The sequence below is a fragment of the Ursus maritimus genome, unplaced genomic scaffold, assembly GCF_017311325.1.
Source record: "Ursus maritimus isolate PB19 unplaced genomic scaffold, ASM1731132v1 scaffold_10, whole genome shotgun sequence".
Taxonomy (NCBI): Eukaryota; Metazoa; Chordata; class Mammalia; order Carnivora; family Ursidae; genus Ursus; species Ursus maritimus.
This window is the reverse complement of record NW_024423344.1, coordinates 1714753-1730002: the sequence shown is the minus strand read 5'-3', so window position 1 is coordinate 1730002 and position 15250 is coordinate 1714753. Positions and strand designations below refer to the sequence as shown.

Here is a 15250-nt window from a genome sequence, read left to right as displayed (position 1 = left end):
TAATTAGAATTTTCCTCTAGGTAGAGCTTCATTCTCCCTCACCATTTCATTTATTCAACTTTTTTTTTTTTAATCAGCATGAATGGTGATGTCATATTCCATGGGTAATAATCCAATACTGTAACTCTTTATTTATTTGCTCCAATTGACCTAACTTGGGCTGTTGGGAGCCTCTTAAAGTTCTGCAGACCTGTGTCTCTTCTTCAACACGCCCACATCCTTTCGTTATTTTTTTTTTTAAGATTTTATTTATTTATTCGACAGAGATAGAGAGACAGCCAGCGAGAGAGAGGGAACACAAGCAGGGGGAGTGGAGAGGGAAGGCGAGGCCTGGATAGCAGAGGAGTTTTGATGTGGGGCTCGATCCCATAACATTGGGATCACGCCCTGAGTCGAAGGCAGATGCTCAACCGCTGTGCCACCCAGGCACCCCCTCTTCTGGGCATTTTTCCTTGCTTTTCGGCGGCAGGAGAGATGCCAGGTGCATTTCATATTTTTAAAATGAATTCTTCTCTTTCTTCTCATTTAAAAATAGAGGATGAAAAGGATTTTTCATGCAGTTAATAAAAAAAGGACTAGAATCTCTTACAAGAGCCAAATAATTATTCTAAAGGAAAAAGATTTAATTCTCAAGATTGAAAAGTTTCAGAATATGATTCATCTTTTTAAAGAGATTTAATTTCTTAAAGTAGATGGTAGATTTTGATAGGAAAATATGAAGGGCCCATAGAGAAGAGCAAACAAAAGGATACGCACAGCAAACAGGTGAGTTTGAGAAGAGAAACCAAAAAGTGGAGCAGAGAGAAAGACTTGCTTAATTTAGATGCCTCTAAAACAGTAAATGGAAAAAGAAAAGTTAAGGAAAAAGAGAAGTGCAATGAAGATTTTAAATGAAGAGTAATTCACATTTAAGTTTACATGACATCTGACATTTTTAATGTTAAAATTAAATTCTGCACTTGCATTGTAAAAATATTTATGAAAATTTGAGAAATATAAAAATGTCCAATCTTTTATTGCTTGGGTTCTTTGGGTTATAGAATTTGTTAAATTAGTAGTTGCCTCTTCTGAAATAGAATATACTTTGATTACTTTTTTTTAATGATGGAAGAGACATATTGATCATAGGATTTCATAAGTCCTTTCTTTATTATTTCCACCCGTAAGGCCAAGCACTGGTCAATCTCTACCTATTCTGGTTTTAACCTCTCCCTAAAGGTAGTAAACTTAACTTCTAGTTCTGGGGTCCAGAGCTGCTTCGTTGGATCCCTCAGTCATTGGGAACTGATGGCACAGGGGTAGGTTTTGCCTTTCCAGCTTTGGGTCTGCTGCCTCTCTGTTCTAGACCAGACTTTCTCCATAGAGTAGCAACTCTAGTTCTAGGTGTAATACAATCCCTTCTTCTTTCTGCATCACTTGGAGTATGAAAGGACAGGTTCTTCTTACTCTACTCAGAGAGAAAAACATATATAAGGGGTGCCCAGGTGGCACAGCGGCTGAGCATCTGCCTCGGCTCAGGGCGTGATCCCGGTGTTATGGGATCGAGCTCATTATCAGGCTTCCTCTCTGCGATGAGCCTGCTTCTTCCTCTCCCACTCCCCCTGATTGTGTTCCCCTCTCTCGCTGGCTGTCTCTCTGTCAAATAAATAAATAAAATCTTTAAAAAAAAAACAAAAAAAAAAAAAGAAAAAACATATATAAAAACCATCAAACTAGCAAAGCCTGTTGGCCCCATCCCCAACTCAAACCTGGGCATGGCAGAGAGCAAGACCAATGGATTGGAAAACTGACCCTCACATCCCAGAAATTTCGAAGTAAACAAAGGACATCGCTGTCTTTTGGTGTGTAACAAACAACAACTGTTTAGTATTGCTTGTGAGTATGTGGGTCAGCTGGGAAATTCTGGGTAATCTTTTTGCTGGTTTGGGGCTGGGGTTGGCCTACCATTGCCTCATCTGACTACTGGTGTTGGCTGTTCGTGGGAGTGAGGTGGCCAAATGCTTCATCGCCCAGCAGGCTTCTAAATCGACACGCGTCTGGAAAAAAACACAAAATGCCAAAAATTAGCACACAAATAGAAAATTATTACAAAAATAACCACTAAGGGGCGCCTGTGGCACAGTGGTTAAGCGGCCCGCTCGGCTCAGGGCGTGATCCCGGCGTCATGGGGACTGAAAGCCCCCCACATCAGGCTCCTCCGCTGGGAGCCTGCTTCTTCCTCTCCCACTCCCCTGCTTGTGTTCCCCGCTGGTTATCTCTCTCTGTCACATAAAGAAAATCTTTAAAAAAAAAAAAAAAGAAAGAAAGAAAGAAAATAACCACTAAGAAGTACTGAAATGCCCCATGGCTTTCAGATGAGTTCAGATGAGTTGTATGTGATTCGAATGAAGAGATAATCTCTTTCATTAAAAAAAAAAAAAAAAAAAAAAAAAGCAGCTCAATATTTTTAAATGTTCGCCTCCTCACTCTAAAAATCTCAAAGAAGTTTCAATCAAATCCCCATGGGTTATTTCCCAAGAAACTAAAAACTTAGAAGGTCTTAAATTTACATGAGAAAATTCACACACACAAACAATTACATGTAGATCTTGAAAAGAAGAGATAGAGGGAGAACATGCCTAACGAGTCATGGGTCTCCTGTCTCAAAAGGGCCTCTGTTCTAGACAAGAATCTCCCAAGGGCAAGAACCCAGGCTTTTTAGGTGAAATCACACTTCATCAGAAATAAAGACGTGCTATAAAGCCATAATCATAAGAACAATGTCCTGGAACCATATAGAAATCTCAAAAACAGATTTGCGTATATATGGGAATACGGCATAGGATAGAAGTTGGCACCTCCAATCAGTAGGGAAATAATGACTTGTTTACTAGAAGGTGTGGTGTTAGGAAAAACGGATAAGCTGTGGGAGATAAGGTTGATCCCTTCCTTACACCACACATCTTCAACAAGTCTGGGGTAGGACATCATAGACATAAGTTTAAGAAGTTTAAATGCCTTGTCAGAAATCTATAAGATAACTAATATCGATAATATAAATGGACATAAAAGAAAGAGTGGACAATCAATAGAAAAAGAGGCAAGATGTAACGAGTAAGCCATTCATAGTCAAAACAGAATGGCTAGCAAAGATATGAAGAGATACTTACCACACTAGAAATCAGATTAATGGCATGCAACATTAATGACCCTACCCTTTCGGCAAAACGAAATAAAAACAACAAAACAACATAACAAACAGTGGTAGATTACATCACCTTTAGCAAGGCTCTGGGGAAATGGGAGCCCTTCATGTACTCCAGATACAAGTTTGACAGTGCAGCATTCAAAAGACAAACGATTCATTATATTATGAAATTATATCTGTAAAATCCTTGCAAATTATAATCTAAGAATATAAAAACCAGGGAAATTTCTGCCTGAGGGTCATACGTAAGTGTGGTTACTACTTGCGGTACCAACAGTAAGTGTGGGCAGTCTGGTGGTCTATCACTGGGAAAATGGAAACCAAAAAAGATGATGGACACTGTGTAGTATTAGACACACAAAGAACTAGAAGTAAAGTGGAGTGGTCCTGGAAAAGACTTCCTTTGGGGTTATAATAATAAGAAGTGGAAGGACATCTAGAGCAAAATACTGGCCTTATGGGGAGGGGGAGGGGGAATTAAGGAAGATGAAATAAGGGAGGGGCTTTGTTTAAAATCACGAGTGTCCTCAGAATTGGGTACATGATTATTTATTTCTGCATCCAGCTAAACCAAACCGTACTCAAACTAAACATTTCTGCATTTTTCACCGGCAGATGGCCCACGTGTCTTATCTAACCTACCCCGAGTCCAGTATTTACATAATAGATGAGCATTAAGGCCAAGGCCAAAACAAAGTTTATATCCTATACATCTGTTTTTGCTACCAGAAAAATTTTAAGCCATTTTTAATTAAAATCGCCAAAACACATGTTTGTAATTTTAACTTAAGAAACCCAAGTATAAACATATTTATTCATTCACGTACATTGCCTGTGTCTTCTTTATATGATGTCAAAATAACCTTTAAAAAGTTTACTTTATTTTATTTTTTAGGTCAATGATTTCACTGAATCTGATGATCATTCTAACTGCTATCATCAAAATCAGAAAACAACACTTAGAACAAATGTTCTATACCTTCAAATAGTTTAAATAAAAGTCGCTGGATAATTTTCATGGCAAGAGAAAATATCGTATAAACATTATTTCGAAGCAACTAATAATAGCCTTCGTGTGCTATGGAAAATGAAGTTTTCCTGAAATGGATAACTTAGGTTTTTTTTCACCAGCGCGAAACAATAGAAAGACACAGTGGCATGATTTCCTTCCACTACAACGAATATGAACACCCCACACCACTCACTTTACTGTGTACTGGCCAAGAACAAAGAGAGAAAAATCTGCATTCTGTGGCCTTTTGGTTTCTGAGAATGGATGAAGCTTTTTGAAGGCGCTCAGGCAGGTGGGGGTTCGAAGACTGCTCTGCTCAATGGCTCAACTGATTTTTCAGATTTGTGCCACTAGATGGCGATAGAGATTATAACTACGCATCAGTTGTATTTGAGAGATCTTTTTCAGTGCTTCACGATTGATGCATTTGATTTATTTAAATTTACAAATAAATATAATTATTGCTCAGATAATGGCCAGATAGTATGAGTTTATAGAGTCTTGTCTCTCTTGGCTTTTTTGTGTAACCTTTAATACCTGAGTGTTTATAGATATTTTAAATGATATATATCTAACATAACATATAATGTATAAATAAAAATACAGCATAAAAGTGTTAAGCGGCAACATATGCAGCATTTTTTATGGTCTTTTTTTTTTTAAGATTTTATTTATTTATTGACAGAGAGAAAGACAGCCAGCGAGAGAACACAAGCAAGATGGAAATGAGACAGGAAGAAGCAGGCTCTGTGCAGAGAAGCCTGATGCGGCTCCATCTCAGAGGTTTGTGATCATGCCCTGAGCCGAAGGCAGCACAACTGAGCCACCCAGGCACCCCATTTTTTGCAGTCTTATAGCATTTAATCCAGGACTTGCTGACCTTCACACATGAAGAAGAAATTTTTAGTTTACTTCGCTAGTAGAGTCTGGCAAACAGCAAGGACTGATGAGGGAACAGAAGGCAAGCTGAAGACAAAGCAGAAACTGACACCCCGCACTCCCCCCCACCATGGGATGTATGTTCCTCAGGCACTCTGGCTGCCCTAAAGGACAAAGAAATAGTTAACCTTATAGATCTCACACAATCCTGCAAGACTTGTCTCCTGTGGCTTACAAAATGTCTTAGCAGTTTGCAAGAACGAAGCATTTCTACCAATAACCTAGCTTCCGAAGGGAATGTAGATACAATTAAATGTCCTTATGATCTGCAGCCTCCAGGAAGTTCCCAACCATCTTAATGCTACCGCCTTGCTAGAGGGCAAAACAACCTTAACTTGACAATGGCAAGGCCTCCAGTATCTTGTGAATCTTCTTTAACATATGAAAGTATTTTCTCAACCTCTCCCTTTTCTTACCTCCCTCAACCCCCTGGTATATAATCAGCCACCCCTCACAACCCCGGGGCAGCAGCTCTTTCTGCCCACGGTCCCGTCCCTGTGCTTTAATAAACCACCAATTTGCACCAAAGACGCCTCAAGAATTCTCTTTTTATTGGTCGTCGGTTGGACTCCACCCCACTGAACCTCATGTATATTCTCCACATCATCAAGGACCTAATAAATATTTGTCAAAATGAAAGGATGGGGTCACTTGGCTCTTGTCTTCTCCCCCATTCTACTCAGCTAATAATCAGCTATTTCAAAAATCCTATTTCTTTAAAAATCAGAATTAAATGACTTGAATTTGGACAGTTGTAACAGTATTAAATGCAACTATTACACTGAATCGAAACTTTGTTGCATCTAATAAAAGAAATCATATTTTCCTATACTTATTTTGAAAGTTGCCCCATCACAGAAATCAAACACACAGGGAGAAGAAAAGAAACTATAGTTCTTCAAGTGTCTAACATCAGATGAAACTGATTTGGACATGTGATTATAAGTAGAGGCAAAGTTAATTCCACATCTGCTTGGCTCTGTGACTTCCTGTGTAACTTGAAAAGTCGCTCAACATTACTTAATAACCATATAACAAAAAGAGGCTTCTTCTTAATTAATACGTGAGGGGTGTATAGAATACTTGTCAATGGCTATGTATTTCCCATAGTGTCCTCTCCTCCCCAGAGAGTGTCATTTCTCACCTAGTCTGGAATTTTGAGTGAACTTTTAATACTTCTTGCCCAAATTCCTTCTCAGTCCAAGGCCCCTCCTCTGAACCCGGAGACACCAGCATCAGCGGCCATGGTCTCCTCAGAGGCCTGGGCGCCAGCGCCTCCCCAGACCCCCTTTATCTAAGTCCATCTGGCCAGCACCCCCTCTGCAGAGGTCTGAGGTTGACCTCTCCACAGAGTCCTTCTCTAAACCGCCATTTGAATTAGTCCAACACTTTCCCTTTGTGTCCTTAGCCCTGCTGGCCTGGCTGCTTCCCTGCAATTGCTAATTCAATATAATCCCCCCTTTTTAGCATATTTTTCTTTAGTGCTGGGGTTAGCAATTCTTTGTATTGTTCTCGCTGTCCAGAAAACTGGCGTGGTTTCTTTCCTCTGAGTAGACACAGACTGATAACCCTTCTGTTGGCTTGAGTGCTCTTAGAATCTTCTTGGTTAAAAATCTTGGTAAATTTCTCAGCCAGAGAATAAGAAGTGAACTAAGACTTAATAAACATTCATCTTTCTTCTGAAGTAAAAAATAAGAGAGACTCCTAGTGACAGGATAGAAAATCATGAAGGGAGATTTCACAAACATGCCAGTTATTTTGGCAAAGTATACTTTGATTCTACAGTAAAGACACATTGTTAAGAATGTTATTGCCTAAATTGACTGGAAAAATACCATTCAAGGACTTCAAAAATGGAGAGACACTTGACCCTGAAACTGGAAGCATCAGTATCCCATAAAATTGTGTGAAGAAACCAAGTATGTTTAAGGAATTCTATTACATTGTCCATAAAGTTAGCAAGAACTCGTGTTTTATAGAACTTCTTGCTCTCAGAGAAGAAGGAAACCATTTGGACATTTCATTCTTGTGCAAAAAAGCATGCCTTTCTCAGAGAGTAGCCGTGGTTTAACTGGGAAGGAGTTCTGTCAGAGGAAAAATTAAATTAGCTGGGATTAAAGTTTCAAGGATTATGATTTCTTATCTATTGTGATAGCTGCTGTTTATCAGTAACATTTCTCAGATAATGGACTAGGATAGATGGCTCAGTTTTATTTTTTGTTTTGTTTAATGAGATGTCCTAGTTTTTACTTTTTCTTATTACAGAATACGTTACCATGGCTACTGTACTTCTGATCGATTCAACTTCTTTCTCATGGTGAACATATCTTTACTGAGTTTTTCCCCCCAGATTACGAAGATAATACGTGCTTTTCAAAAAAAAAAAAAAAAAAAAAAAAAAACCAAAAACCAAAAACCAGAAGATAATCAAACTATACAGAGGACAAGCAAAATCATGTAAATCTCACCATGATTCACATTAATTTATGTACCTTTATGTAAAATTCTAGAGAGGAACTATTTTTATACTACTTGTAGAACTATTTGGCATTATCTTTTTTTTTAAGATTTTATTTATTTGACAGAGAGAGAGGGAGAGAGAGCACACGTGCACACGTGCACAAGCAGGGGAAGGGGCAGAGGCAAGTGAGAAGCAGACTCCTCGCCAAACAGGGGATCCTGATGTGGGGCTGGATCCCAGGACCCCGGTGATCATGACTGGAGTGGAAGGCAGACGCTAACCGGCTGAGCCACTCCAGCCGCCCATGGCATTATCTTACAAAGATAATGATAACGATAATCATAGCCTGCAACCCAGCAATTCCAAACCCTAGATATACGCATCAGAGAAACTCTGGCTCATGTGCCCCGGGCTCAGAAACTCTGGCTCATGCTCCCAAAGAGTGAGCAACACATCTGTCCATTGACAGGGGCGGAGATAATTAACTGTGGTAGAGTCATAACCAGAACATTACCCAGCAATGAAAAATGAATAAAACTACTCTGTCCATTAGCTTGTATGAATCTTGACCATAATTTTTGAAGGAAAACAAGTTGCAAAGAATGACATATAAATATAATTCCATTTTTACGAAGATGATACATAAGTGAAACTTACTTTTGTCAAGGGATATGTGGTTAATCTATCAGCAAAAGCAAGAGTGATAAAGCACCATGATCTTTCCCCTTTTTGTTACCTCGACCTTCCCTCTCGCACCCTCCTCTAGTCTTATCTTTCACTACTCGACCAAGCATCTTGATATATGTACAACCATGATAATGCACTTTTTGATCTCCCTTCAAAAAAGAACTCACCGTTCACCTGAAAGCAATGCAGTTAGCTGGATGGCCTCCAGTGATGAGGGCCTTCAGTTACACTTTCTTTTCTGAGCTTGACCTCAGCCTGTGATTGGCCATTTGTGCCCAATGTGGGACTCCTCCAGTGGCCAGTCTTTGCTCCAGAACTTTCCGTTGGGTTGGCCATGACTTTGCCAGAGCTGAAGCATGATCTATGGCCTTTCGCTGCATCCTATTTGCCTCTCCCCTTTTATCTTTCACAGGTGCCAGTGACCCCTAAGCTTGTACTCATAAGCCCATGTGAACATCTGCTTCCCAGAGGACCCATCTGGAAACACCGACTTTCTCTCTCCAGTTGACTAATTATATGCAAATGAACACATCAGAAGATTTAACATTGTTCACTTTACAACTGTGATAATATCACATACACCCCATTCGCTTTTTGCTTTTGTCACTTAAGAGAGTGTCTCTCTGGCTCCAGGCCACCTTAGAGATCTAACTTACTGTTTTCTTCATGGCTACTGATGTCCCTAGGTTTGTCAGTTTCACTGATGTGAATATTTGTTTTTAATCTTTTTCTGCATTTCAGACGATAGTGCAGTAAACACACTCGTGCTTACATTCTTACAGTACTAGATGTTTTTAGTTCAAGGGGATAGGGTTTTCAAAAGTAGGATTTCCTCGGGAGCTACGAATATGTGTGTGTGTGTGTCGTTTGAATTTGAATAAACATTGGCAGACATTGCATTCCAAAAGGCCCTAACAGTGCACATCCACATCAGCCAAGTGAGAGGACACTCCTTTCTCCCCACCCCTGCCAGTAGCAGCTGTGCCACTGTTACCTGTATTTCAATCCCCTGACAGTTGGAATGATTGAGCATTATTTACTAAGGGTTTATCGTTCTGCTTGCAGTTTTTCTTCTCTCTAGATTGCCTCTTGTATCACCAGTCTATTTTTTCCTGTGAATTGTTCTTATTAATCTGTAAGAGCTTTTTGAATATTATGTAGTTTAATCAGCTACAGATCTTTTAAATTTGTATATAGTCCAATACGTATATCTTTTCTTCTATAGCTCCTTGGGTTTCCTATTTAAAAATTTCTGCATTTAATCCAACGGGATTGATTGGGCTACCTGATGTGAGGTTGAAGTTTAGTCTGTCATTCCTCAGACATATTAATAAATATCACATGATCATATTTTAAAAGCACGATGTTCTTCTCCCCTCCATTATTTTCAATATCACCTTTGTCATTGATCACTCTACACATAGAGTGATATATTTGGAGAGTTCCAGTCTATTCTGGTCTGTATGTTATTTTTGATTATAGTGGCTTTGGAGTAGGTTTTATTATTTGAGGAATCACATTCTGAATCATTGGGGCTTTTTTTTTTGTAGTTTCCTGTCTGGTGTTAATAATATTCATTCTGTCACATGAATTTATATCTTTCAATATGATTTTATAATTTTGTTCACACAATATCCTTTACCTTTCTTTTTCAAAATTTGTTATAAGTATTTTATTGATTTTGCTTCTAATATGCATGTAGCATTTTCCTCACTTCTATTTCTAGTTGGATATTTCTATTGATTAATCATAAATTTATCTTCTAATTAGCTCTCTAATTTCCTTAGTAATCCTGGTAATTTTTAATAAGATCTCTTTTTGTTTGTAGATAAGAAGAAATTCGTGCTGTAAATATATTTTTTTATTTTTTTAAAGGATTTTATTTATTTATTTGAGAGGGAGCGAGCAAGAGAGAGGAGAGAGAGAAAGGAGCTGGGGAGGGGCAAAGGCAGAGGGAGAAGCCCCTTTAGCAGGGTTAGCAGGAGCCTGACGGGCTCAATCCCAGGACCCAGATCACGACTCGAGCAGACACTTAACTGAGTCACCCAGGCACCCCTCATTGTACACACACTTTTTAAGATAACATTTTAGTTTATTGCTTTTTTGAATTAACTAGAATTCTCAAATAATGGTGAATAACAACAGTTCGGGCATCTCTGTCTTACTTTATTTTAATAATGAAGGATTTAGTGCTTCATTAATCGTGAATGGTATTATTGGGTTTTTGAAGTTTGAGAGTATAGCTTCTTTTTTCTATGTTACTTTAATTTTTATTGTGAATGGCTGCTGAATTTTCTCAAATCTCTTTTAATATCTATGGATATGATTTTTGCTTTCTCTTTAATTTGTTGACTTAATATAATAAATGGAGAGATTTTTCTGATACTGTACTGTCCAAGTATTCCTGAACACCTCTCCTATTTTTTGTTAGTGTATTATTTGTGATATCCTAACTTCATATAAGGAAGAGGGGTAGCTTTTCAAGTTTTTTTCCTCTGTTAAGAAGTTAACATTAAGATTATTCTGGAAATCATAGTGCTCATTTCTTAGTTTTGGTATTATTTTCATGTTTTTTAAAAATTGTGTTTTATTTCATGTTTTTTTTTTAATGAATACCTTCAGACATTAGTTTAATTGTTTCTGGCTACACTCATGACTATTTTTGTAATCTGAAAAAGATGCCATTATTCTGACATTTGATTTATTCAAGGTAAAGAAATCAAGCTGATTATCTTTGTATTTTCATGTTTAAGGAATTTTGCTTTCGATCTCTTCTTCATGTGTTTTACACATTCAGGAATCTCAATTTCAGTAATTTTTATTTTTCTAAGAAAGTATGCATTTTCTATAAATTTTCTAATTTTTATCATATAGAATTACATATGATCACTTCTTTTCCATTTATTTCATCTCATCACACCCAGAAACCTTCTTTATCATACTTATTGCTGAATAGTTTTTACTTCCTTTTATCTATGAATCATAATTATTTTACATATTTTCACAGTTTATAGATATTAAAATTTGAAAATACATGTATAAGCCAATACCTTAGCCTACAATTTGTTTATTCGTTCTGCTGTATTTCTTATTTTCTATTTTTTAATTTCACTTTATATCTTTTTCATACCCTTTCCATTTTCATTGATGCTCGTTTTCTTCCAAATTCTTTTTCTTTTCTTTCTTTCTTTCTTTTTTTTTTTTGTTAATTCCAGTGTAGTTAACACACAGTGTTATGTTAGTTTCGGGTGTACATATGGTGATTCCAACAGTTCCATACACCCGACATTTTATTGTGACAGGTGCATTCTTCACCCCCATCACCTATTTCCCCATCCCACCACCCACCTCCCCTCTGGTAACCATCAGTTTGTTCTCTGCAGTTATGAGCCTCGTTTTTTGGTTTGTCCCTTTTTTACTTTGTTTATTTTGTTTCTCGAAGTCCGCCATTACAAGTGAAAATCACATGGTATTTGTCTTTCTCTGACTAACTTATTTCGCTTATGCATTCTACCCTCTAGACCCACCCGGTGTTGCAAATGGCAAGATTTCATTCGCTCTTCATGGCTGAGTTACGTGTTCTTCCAACTTCTTAAGACAAGTTTAGCATAGTGGTGTATATTGGGACGAGACTTTGCTGGTTTTAAAACTGGTGCCACCACTTCTAGCTCTGTGTATATTCGCTGCTGTTTAACCACTCTGTGCCTTGGTTTCCTCATCTAAAGGATAGGATAATAATATTTACTCATAAGATTTTTTTGAGAATTAAATATCTCCAGTACATACATAAAGAACACAGAATTTTATCTAGCATACACTAAGCATTCTTGAAGTACAGATATTTTCCTTTATTCTCTTCTTTCTTTGATAATAAAGGCATTTCAGAATATATGTTTTCTTCTGGTTACACTTCAGTTATGCCTCTCAACCAATGTGAAGTATTCTTTTTATGGTCCTTTACATGTCAATTTTCATGTTAACTTTGTTTTCCTAATTAACTCAAAAGTTCATTTGGTAATATATTTAATAATTCTAATTATTCAGTTTTTGACTTTTTATGTCTAGAGATTCAGAAGATGGGCTTATAAAATTGATTTTTTCCAGTTTTGGGTGGTCAACTATACGTTAATTTTTTTGCCTGAACTCAGATGCTGAGATCCAGAGTCAGATACTAACTGACTGAGCCACCCAGGCTCCCCCATATGATTAATGTTTATAAATGTCCCATACATATGACAAAAATTGTACATGTACTATGCATAAATATTGTTATATCACATTAATGTTTTTTATGAAATCAATTTTTGATTGTGTTACTCACTTCCCACTCAAGGACTTACTGATTCTTAAGGTAGTATTTATAATATCTCACCATAGTTCTACTTTTTATTACAGTCTTCTTGCATTTCTAATTGTTTTTGTTTTGCATAGTCAGCTGCCATATTCATTGGTATAATCTTTATATTTCCTCAGTAACTGTGCCATTTATCTTACATAATGTCCTTTATCCTCAAGAAGTGCTTTGAATCTCAAATTTCTCCTTCTTTACATTGATATTGTAAAATTATGTTCCTTATATTTTTGTTTTGCCTTGGAGCTACAGTGCCAAAAATGAATCTCTCTCCTTTCTTAAAAGAATATTTTCTTGGGGCTCCTGGGTGGCTCAGTCAGTGGGGCATCTGGCTTTTGTTTTGGCTCAGGTCATGATCTCAGGTCCTGGGATGGAGTTTCGATGGGCACACCACACTGGCGTCTCCTGGCCAGGAGTCTGCTTGAGGATTTCTCTCTCCCTCTCCCTCTGCCCCTCCACCCCACCCGTGTGCTTGTTCTCTTTCTAAAATGAAGAAATGAGCTCCTTATTTTAAAAATATTTTCTTCCTCTTGGGTCTTATATGAATTGCTATTTGTTTTTGAAGTCCAGGAATTTTACCAGGGTATATACCAGCTCATTTTCATCAGCTCTGTGAGGAACCCATTCAGTCCTTTTTAACTAGAAAGACTTTCTCTTTCTTCCACTCACAGTAAATTTCTTTTGTTATTTAATTATTAGCTCTTCCATGTGTTTCTTTATCTCTATTTGGAGTTCTTACTAGGTGCATATTAGAACTCCTGAGTTGTACTCCAAATTGCTTTTGGATTGCCTCGTGATTTGGAAATCTTTTGTAATTTTGTTTTATGTTTAACAGGATTTATTACTCTGGGTCTTCCTGCCTAATGTAGGGCTCATTTATGTCTAGAGATTCACAAGATTGATTTCTTTTCAGTTTTGGGTGGTCAACTATACGGTTAATTTTTTTGCTGGGCTCAGCCATGTCTACTGTCCATTACCAATATCTCACCTGAGTCATAAATTTTGAAAATTATTTGTTTTTGTTCCCAAAAGATTATTACATCATATCTGAATCCTTTTACATCCCTTCATTTATTTAGTTATTAGTTAGTTCAAGTTGCTATCTGTTTCCTGCAGTAGTTCTTTTTGGCTAGAAACCAGGGATTCAGGGCGCCTGCGGCTCAGTTGTTAAGTGCGTCTGCTCTTTCGGCCTGTGGCCTGATCCTGGCATTCTCGGATCGAGTCTTCACATCAGGCTCCTCCACCAGGAGCCTGCTTCTTTCCTCTTCCACTCCCCCTGCTTGTGTTCCCTCTCTTCGCGGCTGTTCTCTCTGTCAAATAAATAAATAAAAATCTTAAAAAAAAAAAAAAAAAAAGAAGAAGAAGAAGAAGCCAGTGATTCAGGGCAGTCAGACCCATCACCCTCTCTGACTTCTGGGTTCATCTCACTTTATTGTTATGTTACCATTTACTCATGGATGATTTATCCTTAAGACTCAGTCTTAAGTAGATATTTGGTACCTACCAGAGACTTCCAGCAAAATCATATTAGTCCTCTAAGATCAACAAATTAGGGCGAAGGACTCACAATGGGGGTGTTTTCCTCACTTTCTGCCAAAGATGCACCAGATAGGGCTGAAGGCGATTCCTGGTCCTGGGGTAAGAGGAAAAATGAAAATGGATCAAGACCATCCAACCAGGTGGGAGAACCAAGCCCTTCTCACCAGGAGGAAGCCGAGAAGGGAATAAGAGGTCAAGGAGGTTGGCCCTTCTATTATTGCTCCCCAGCTCGCGACCAACAATCCTCCCACGTAAAGTAGAGCAAAACCGCGCAAAATATATATCTGGGACCAAAACCCACGTGAAAGGCAAAATCTGAGGGAGGAGGCTGGAGGGCACCAAGCCTCGCTACTGGGAAGGGGCGGGGGAGGGTAAACGTTGCCTCGACGCCAGCAAGGGAACAGTATTCCTCCTAAATTTGCCCACCCACGTCATCCCGTCACTCCCGGCACCATCCGAGGTAAAGGGCGCTCCGTCACCGCCGGGCTGCTATCTCCCATATTTGCTCCCAGCAGCTTGCCCTGGGCCCGAGACTTGCCCCCTGCAGTCGGCGGACGCAGCGCTGCCTCCCCGTCCGCCATAGACCCAGCCAAACAATACGTGAGGAGCAAGACGCCGCAGCCCAAAGCGCGGAGACCGGGGAAGAGGCAGCACCTCGCCGAAAACTTGGGGACACTGGCGGAGGAATGGCGGCAGCCCCGAGGCAGGAACAGAACTGCAACCCTCCCAGCAGCAGAGAAAGGAAAATACCCCCATGACCTCCCACCGCCCCGGCCCGGGCAGCCCCGCCCCCCCGAGCGACCCCCGCCTCTGGGCGTCCGCCTCACCCAGCCCTCCCGGCCTCGCTCACTCTCCGCAGCTCCTTCGGGCTCGCACGCGAAGACGCCTGTGACATGAACGGAGCCCGAGCAGCCCCTCGAGGTCTCGACGCGGCAGCGGCGACGGCGGCGCCGCGGGGTATTAATCCCGGTCGGTGGGAAGTCCGAGGCTGCCCTCACCCATCTCCGCCTCCCAGTCGCCTCCGCCTCCGGCCCTCCTCCTCCGAGGCTGCGCTGCTCCCAGCCACCCCCACTC

At 39.4% G+C, this 15250-nt stretch overlaps 1 protein-coding gene across 4 annotated transcripts in view; it reads right to left on the bottom strand.

Annotated features, from left to right (window-relative positions):
- ZMYM2 (zinc finger MYM-type containing 2) overlaps positions 1-15250 on the bottom strand; it is a 136239-nt gene that overhangs the window by 116352 nt on the left and 4637 nt on the right. For 3 of the 4 annotated variants that reach the window (XM_040621208.1, XM_040621209.1, XM_040621223.1), the window contains exon 2: positions 14205-14270. The gene's annotated coding sequence lies outside the window, so the exon portion shown is untranslated. The remainder of the gene's footprint in view (positions 1-14204; positions 14271-15250) is intronic. The other variant, XM_040621217.1, reaches the window with a different exon arrangement.